Raw genomic sequence first — 8174 nt, 5'->3', positions numbered from 1 at the left:
AAAAAAAAAAAAAAAAAAAAAGAAATGCATTTATCCACAGTAGAGTACTACCCTGCCATAAGGAAGGATAAACTTGAGTCGTTTATAGGAAAATGGATGCACCTTGAGACTATAATGTTAAGTGAAATAAATGACACGTGTAAGTTTAAGTAGCTCATGGTTTCTCTTATACAAGGAAGTCAAAGTACAAAGAAATTAAGGAGCAGAATAAGAGACAGCCAATAGGAAAAAGGGAGATTGATCTTTTGCAAAAGCGAGGGTGACCAAGTGATGGGGGAAAGGGGAAGTAGAAAGCATTAAGGCGTGTGGTGCGCACGTACCTACTCCTACCAGGAATGTGATCATGTACCGCAAGCGTGCTAATACACATGAAAAGTAAGCGCCACACACACCATCTCTGCTTCCCAGATTGGGGCACCGTAAGCTGGTGGGAAGGGCTTGGAAGAGCTGTGCCAGCTCTGTGTGGCCCTCAACAAATGACAAGTTGGGTTTGTGCCTCTGTTCCCCTGTCTGTAAAATGGGATTGATAACAGTGCTTGCCTTATGGGTCTATTGTGAGGACAGTGAGGCTGGCTCCTGATACCACTCAGTAGAAGTTATTGTTACCACCCTGCAACCAGGGTAACCGCAGGTCAGGGGTCATTGGAGCCACTGTGATAGCTTTGCCCTCTCCCCCCACACCCATAGAGGACTGAGAGAAGTGAGGGAAAGCACTGGCACTGACCTGGGCCTCCTGACTACAGCGTGGAGGGCCCCTGGCCTCAGAGCCAGCTCTTGATCCTCTCCTCTGGGTCCCCCAGGCCACCCACTTCTGCACCTAGCAGCCACAGAGCCAACCTTGCATGCTCAGCTCTATTGCACAGTCCTGGGCTCATAGTCAACATTCAAGTTCCTCTAACGTGTGTTGGAAGCTTTAACACTCTTCTGGTCCCCAGGGTGGACAGTGATGAGGAGAGGTGTCCTGTGTGCTCTGAGGCACTGCCATACAATTTAGAAACATCAGCCTTAAGGCTCAGCCCTCCACCCTAAGTGTGGAAGGTGCACAGATCCAAGACTCTCTCTACTCAAAGGGCGAGTGATGATGCATAGTCATGTGCAAGCGCCCAGTGGTCACTGTGGGCATGGATCAGTCCTGCGTGGTGCCAGCTGTTCACCAGCTGAGCAATGTGCACAGAGAGCTCTCTCCTTGGTGACCCTGGGAAGTAGCAGACTAAAGATGGGGTTTAAGCAGGAGAAAAAAATTCCCCAGTAGGACAGGGAGAAGAGAAAGCAGTTCTTGTGTTTCTCCCACATGCTGGGAACCCAGTACTTATTTGTCCGTAATACGCGTTGGGCCCCTTTGGCAGGAGAGCTGGCATTTTACAGAGGGCGGGCTGATGCCTAGGCTTGCTGAGAGAAAGGCAGGGCTGTCTGTGACAATAACCTGCTGCCAGGCTACCAGAACAACTTCCTGAAGGGTCAGAGGCTTCCTGCCTCGAGTCTGTTGGGAGCTCTGTGGGTCACCTGATCACTGAGCCTGGGATCCCTTCCTGAGCTATGCATCCTTGGGCAAGTCCCTTACCCTCAATCCTGCCTCTGCAAGGGGCTCAAAAGCCCCTTGGATGACCACATGGCTCAAAACAGAGCTAGGAACAGGGAGAATTGCAGGCAGTAGGGGCCACTGTGCCCAGGGTAGGGGACCAGGGCTGGAAACTGACTCCAACACTTAGCTCTGAGTATCTGACAGAGACTTCTGCAGCCTCTAGGCCTGACCTTCTTCTGAGAAGGGACCATAGGGCCAGAGGATGGGACAGGCTGGTGGTGCAAAGTGTGGTCTGGTAGCCCCAGGGCAGAGCCAGTCAAGGCAGCTCCAATGTACCCTGGCCCTAGTGGACCAGCTCAGTAGCACAGGTCTGGAAGCAGCCCTCAGACATGGTGGGCAGGGGTGGCAAAGAGCTGGATGGCTTCAAGAACCTGTGGGAAGTGGTTAGGTGACCTACGCCTTTCCTTTCCTGCTTCCTCGAGCATTGGTGAAGCTTTGTGATGGGCGAGACTGAGGCAGGATCCTTCCCCAGCTGCACAAGGACCACTTGAGGAGGGAGGAGCCTCCTGAAACAGGGAGGAGCCCAGCACCCCAGGAAGCATGGACCCCTGGGCTGTGTCCCATCTGGTCTGGGTCCTCAGGGACTGGACTGAGAACAGGCGGTGTCTCCATTGTCCAGGAGAGCTTCCCTAAAACACTATCCTAAGACAGAGGGATACCGGGTCTTGGGGACAAAGATGTTCCCAGTACACGGGGCTGGGACCACTGAGGTAGGCTCCGTAGAGGATGCCATCTCCTGCTAGCCAACAGGGAACTCATGAACCTTCCCTGACCTCAGGAGGCCACTGTCACTCAGATCCCATGCAGCTGAGTCCCACACGAGCCTGTCACCTCTGCTGAGTGGCACACCTGTGTCAGCAGGCTCACACGCTCTGCTTCTGGGTCTCCATCTCTGCCTCGGGTAGATCCCTAGCTTCTCCTCTGGCTTCTCCCTCCAGCTTGTGTTCTGAACCCCCTGGGGACCCAGCAGACATGCAGAGGCCTAACTGAGACTGGCCAGGAGCCAGGGGCTATGGATTGGTTGGACTATTGGGGATGCCAGCACTGTATGCCCCACCAGGTAGCCTTCCCTCACTGCCCTAGGCTTCTCTCTACTGACACTGGGTACACAAAGTGAAGCAGTCCAGCCTGGCTACAGATGGCACCCTGTTCCCAGCTCTGGTGGAGGCTAGGGCAGCCCACGTCCAGACTCAGGGCTTCCCTCTTCCTCTTGCGTGGGTCTCCAGGGCATTCTTGGAGTCAGGACAGGAACAGAAGCCTAGTGCATGCATGAAGGGGTGGCCTGGTGGACACACTCATCCCCACCTGCCCTACATGCCTTCCTCTGCTCGGTCTTGGAGCTCAGAGCCCTCCACTTATAGGACCCTTGTGCCACCAGCCTCTTCCTGCCACCAGACACAGCTGTTCCCATCCAACGATCTCTGTCACCAAAGAGTAGGCACAATGATTCCCAGTCTGGAGACCCAGGGACAGACACAGTCAGGACTTGGGTCACCCTAATGTGGCTATTTATAAACCACTTGATAAGCACAATCTGCCCTGCTCGGCTGGCCACATGGACACAACACACGGCTAGTGACTTCACAGTGAAGCTAAGCCTCCTAGGGCCAGCAAACAGAACATTTCCTGTGCCGGCCAGACTTGAAACATGCTGTGAAAGGCAGAGGCAGGGCACCAGCTTTTGGTCCCCAGGGCCCCTCAAGGGTTTCTGTGGATATGGGGTGCTGCCCTGGCCATCTGAAGGAACGTCTGGTGCCACAGGGTCCAGCCAACTTCTGCAAATGGCCACATAGCCAAAGTCTTCACTTGGAAGCCCATGTGGTCCCTGCAGTTATGGAATAAAACAAGCTTAGACCATATACAAATGAGGGATCATGGCCATGTGCCAATAAAACTTTATTTACAAAACTAGGTGCCTAGCCCACAGGCAAGGTTCCCCGCCCATTGAGGCAAAGGTTCTTCGGCACTGGAAAATTGAACATCACTTATCATACATATTTTAAAATTATTCTCCAGGATTTCTAACCTTGTCGTGGCATCTTAAAATCTGAAATAATTTTTCCGAGGCTGTCTAGCTTTTTGTACATAGTCAAAGCTACTCTTCTCACCCATCAACTTTTGTCCACAAAAGAAAAGGTTTTTTTAGATTCGCCCAGAAGCTGTGGGAGACTGGCTGGACCCCCAGGGTGTGTGGGGACAGGCAGCCTGGGGAGGGCTTTGTGCTGTGGACACATGTGCCTCCCGCGTCCACAGACCAGAATGTCCCAAGAGCCATGTTCCCTGCTACAGCTGCCAGGGATCCTGCCTGGATCGGCACAGGGAGACCAGAGACCCACTTCCTCTGACCCGATGCCCCAACTGTGGCTGGGGAGTCACCCCATCTGGACACACCAGGACTGGGCACATCAGCAGTGACTGCTCACTCAGCCACATGGGAGCAGAGAGCCCTGACAGATGACAAGTCTCCAGTGTGGGGACCATGTACTCTAACACAGCCCACACAGCATGTCCAGAGAACCCTTGCTCCCTACCACCCCATGCACCCCACACTGTGGCTATCTTGGACAGATGTTCCCTCTGTCATCAGCTGGCAGTGCCCTGACCATGCCAAGGAACCCGCCTGTGTCTGCACTGTCTCTTCCTCACCACCGGTACCAGCTGCCGCTCCGCAGGCCTCCCAGACCAGAGTGCCCAGCCCTGCCTGGTTGCCCGGGTGGCTCCTTCCATGATGGCCAGGGCTTCCTGGAGACAGAGGACAGGACACCCACACCTCCCGACTCCCAAATCCGCACACTGTGGCCGGACCCTGAAGTCCGAGGGGCTTACCTCGGCAGAGACCCGGCGGGACCAGTATGCTGCAGAGGGGAAGAGGCAAACAGTCCACCAGGCGACACCCGCGTGGTGTCAAGTAACAGTCAGATTAAACAAACAGCCTCAGCGGCTATTTTTACATCCAGATCAGCCCGGGTAATAGATAACTTGGGGAGTGAGAAATTGCTTGATGATCAGCTGCACCCTCCCCACAATCCCAACATCCATCCAGAGTGACTTCTGCAGCCATTCGAGCATCTAGAAGCAAATAAAACGTCTCAAGATGGGAAGGAAAACATTTGTCTAGGGAAACATTGAAAACTTGATCGTGTGTGCCTTGGGGCCAGCATCCAGGGGCCTGCTGATGTCCCTGGGCAGAAATAGCCCGTTTCATCATCGGCTCTGGACAGCCCAGCCTGCATTCCTCGAGTAAGGAGCAGCTCTCCGCTGAGCTTTTGGAGCAATGATCTGCCCAGCTGCAGGCTGGGGACAGGCCAGGCTGAGGCTCAGGGGACACTGCGGATGGCCATGAATAATCGGGAAAAAGCAGGTAAGTGACCCCATGCCAAGCTCAGCCACAGCCACCCAGTCTCTTGCAGGGCCCAGGTGCCAATGGGCAAGGCCTTTCTGCTTTGCGGGAAACCCGCTGGTCTCTAGGATAGCGCTCCCACCTACCATCCCATGGCCGCTTTCTGTACTCCCCAGCTCCCCAAACTGCCCATAGAACCCCAGTTCCATACAGGCTCTGTTCATTAACCCATGCCGACTCCCAGGAACCCTCTGACCCTCTCCCAGCTGGTCCTATGAGGGTTCATTCACTGTGGAGATTTAGTGTCAGAGATTTTCCTATTTTTCCAAAAACTTCCTCATACTCCTCTCTCCCGTGGCCCAAGAAAACTGAGATGACTGGTCCCTGTCAGGCGCCTGGACCCCTGAGGTGCCCCAGCCCTGGGAACTCTGCAGCACCCATATCTCTAATCTATTTGCAGACTGCCCCTCCCACCTGTGGCTCCTCAAGGGCAGCCACCTCTTTCCCAGCCCCAGCAAGGGCCTGGCACCACCTTCTGCCCTGACACTACTGGTGGCCGAGGGTTCAGGACCCGGGTCTGTACACTTTCACTCAAAGCAGTTTGGAAAGAACAGCTCCTCAAGGCCCCGCAGAAAGGGATGCCAGCTAAATCACCCCCATCGCTCCGAGCCTCAGTTTACCCACCTATCAGGTGAGGAGAGTGAGGTGAAGGTTGGAGAAGCTCACGTACATAAATATATTTTACTCGTACACTCAAACTTCTCAAATGTTCACCTGTTGTTTGTTATTCTTTTTTGTGATTTTTGCCATGTCCTCAACCCTGTGTATCAGCATTTGTTGACTATTTTCCTTTAAAGAAAAAAGAAATCCACTTAGTTTGGTTTTGAGCAGACTGTTATGGTGAACAACAACAGCTGAGAAATCATAGACTTCATACGGTCATACTTTTCCCTGTTACTCATGGAAACAAATATATAGCCAGCCCGTCTGTCAGCTGCACTTGACCCAAATCATTGTCCCAGGTGCTAGGAATGAGGCCTTGCTAAATCTCACTTATGTAGGAAGTGACTTTGAGTCGATCCTAACCAGAGCTGCAGCCATCAGTGGATTCCTAGTTTTTCTACTCCATCTCCTCCCCTCAAGATGCTCTTGCCTGACTTGTAATTCCTCACAGGTGGGGTCAGTGTCTGGCTTAGGATCCGAGGAATGGAGAGTTGTGCTCTGCGCCAGTGGTGTCTGCTGGAAGTGGCTGAAAAAGGAAAATTGTGAGGGTGACCTGGGGTGGGGAGTGCAGGGCTGGGTGAGGGCAGGCAGCTTGGTCAACACCGTCAGCAGCAGTGTCAGGCGAGCAGCTGTCCCAGTGAGACCCGAGGACTGTTTCACGGCCCCACCCAGCCTGAACACAGATGGTGGCTGCAGAGTCCCCTGTCCCTAGAAAAACCTGCACCTTTCCACACCATGGGTCCCACGTGCGGCTTGGTGGGTGCCCTGGTGCAAACCACCGTTGGGCGAGCAGACCACTGAGTTCTCGACCAAAAACCCAGGCTCTCACAGGCAGGAGCTGGCCCCAGTTCCTGGGGGCTTGGCCCAGGCAAAGTGACCCCTGCCTTCCAGTCTAGCAGCCATGAGCCGCATGGAAAGAATGTGAATGAAGACACGATTCTAAATGTAGCAGCCTCATGGACGCTATGTGAGCCAGCCTGCCTCCGACCGTCCAGAAAAACAAGGCCTGCGTGTACATTCTGCAAGAACATAAATAAAGCTGTCCTCGGGTGGCACACTCGTGTCCCATCCTGGGACATTGCGGGGTGGGCACCTGCCTACTGGTGTGGGTACAAATAACCTGGTTGTCTTCCACTCACAGGAGGGCCAGTGGCTGAATCCTACAGCAAAGCCAACCTGCTCTGGATCTGTATCCACGAGATGCCTTCAAAGGCTAGGACTGAGGGCTGAGAAGCATGGGCCTTGCAGCTAATTTCCAGTTCTCTGCATCAGAAGCTCCCATCCCTCCAAGTGACACCAGGCGACTCACAGGATTCCCTTACTCTCTTAGCCTGGGTGACTGCAACTTCTCATCAGGTGACATTTCTCCCCGAGGGCATAGATTTCTTCAGGAAACTTCTGCAGGGTCCTGGTGTATTTTTCTGGCTTAATAATAATACTGCTAAACTAAACATGCTCCCCACATCCAGGCAGCCTCATTTTTCCACTTCATCTTCACTCTACCCCTGAGCGATGGTAGTCAGTACCTCCTCCTTACAGATGAGGAAACTGAGGCTTACAGAGGTCCAGAAGCTAGGTAGCTGACAGCAGGAGTGGGATCATCCCCGGCTTGTCCAGCTGTATGCCTTTGTCACCTCCTCACCAACTACTCTACCGGCCCAGGCCCAGGACACAGACTTTACCCCTACCCGCACCGCTTGCCTCTCTCTGGCAAGAAAGAGTTCAGCCTGGGCTCCTCTTGGCTGTGACTAGTTTTAGGAACTTGAGAATCTGTGCCCTGTGTTGGCACCACTCAAGAGTGTCCCCATGGCTGGTGGCAACCTGGTGCATCCCAGGTGGAAGAGTGACCCTGGGGCTGAGGCCCAGCCTGCCCACCAAAGGGTCTGTGCAGGTGACACCTGTACTACTCATGGCTGTCCTATGACTGACTGAGGGGCTGACCTGGGGGACAGGGCCCCTATTATTGGATCACAGCTTGTAAAAAGCACCCACAGACCCAGGCAGCCAATGGTTTCTTTCTGGGGCTATTGTTATTCCTGTCTGAACAGCCAGGCACCAGAATGATGATTACCTGAGAGCCAACGAGGAGGAGAGCTGTCCCTTTTCAGGATTCTTTGTTGAAAATGTCACAGAGAAAGGTTTAAACAAGTGAGAGAGAAAGCTGCACTGTGAAGGGGTAAATATGGTTTACTAAAATGTTGCCTGATACAACAAAGCCAGAGAGAACAGCTGGGAGGGCTGTCTCCCCGCAGATCTTGGGAGCAGGGGGCTCCTCTCTCAGAATTGCCCAGGATCTGAGAGGCCAGGGTTAGGAGGAGCTACTCTCTATAGCATCCTTGTCCTGCAGCCCCACAGTCTGAGGGCATTCCTTGTGACCACAGACAATCTCTGCAAAGAGGAGCAGTGAACACAGCACAGAAAACTTAACTTTAAAATGTACACTCAGAACTTTGAGCTTCGTGTAATTTCCACAGGTCAAAAGTAGTGTTTGAGTTCGATCCCTGGTACAAAAAAAAAAAAAAAAAGAAA

The 8174-nt window shown here is 53.3% G+C and overlaps 1 protein-coding gene and 1 long non-coding RNA gene across 4 annotated transcripts in view; one reads left to right on the top strand and one right to left on the bottom strand.

Annotated features, from left to right (window-relative positions):
• The window catches only part of CUNH10orf71 (chromosome unknown C10orf71 homolog), a 24409-nt gene extending 19913 nt beyond the window's left edge, over positions 1-4496 (bottom strand). Inside the window, exon 1 of the mRNA XM_010622512.3 lies at positions 4409-4496. The gene's annotated coding sequence lies outside the window, so the exon portion shown is untranslated. The remainder of the gene's footprint in view (positions 1-4408) is intronic.
• Positions 4497-4560: 64 nt separating this feature from the next.
• LOC109117971 overlaps positions 4561-8174 on the top strand; it is a 7731-nt gene continuing 4117 nt past the window's right edge. For all 3 annotated transcript variants that reach the window (XR_004516495.1, XR_002025280.2, XR_004516492.1), the window contains exons 1-2: positions 4561-4943; positions 6787-7001. This is a non-coding gene — a long non-coding RNA (uncharacterized LOC109117971). The remainder of the gene's footprint in view (positions 4944-6786; positions 7002-8174) is intronic.

This window comes from Fukomys damarensis, unplaced genomic scaffold (genome assembly GCF_012274545.1).
Source record: "Fukomys damarensis isolate Sample0158 unplaced genomic scaffold, DMR_v1.0_HiC HiC_scaffold_1, whole genome shotgun sequence".
Lineage (NCBI taxonomy): Eukaryota > Metazoa > Chordata > Mammalia > Rodentia > Bathyergidae > Fukomys > Fukomys damarensis.
This window is presented reverse-complemented; position numbering and strand designations above follow the sequence as displayed.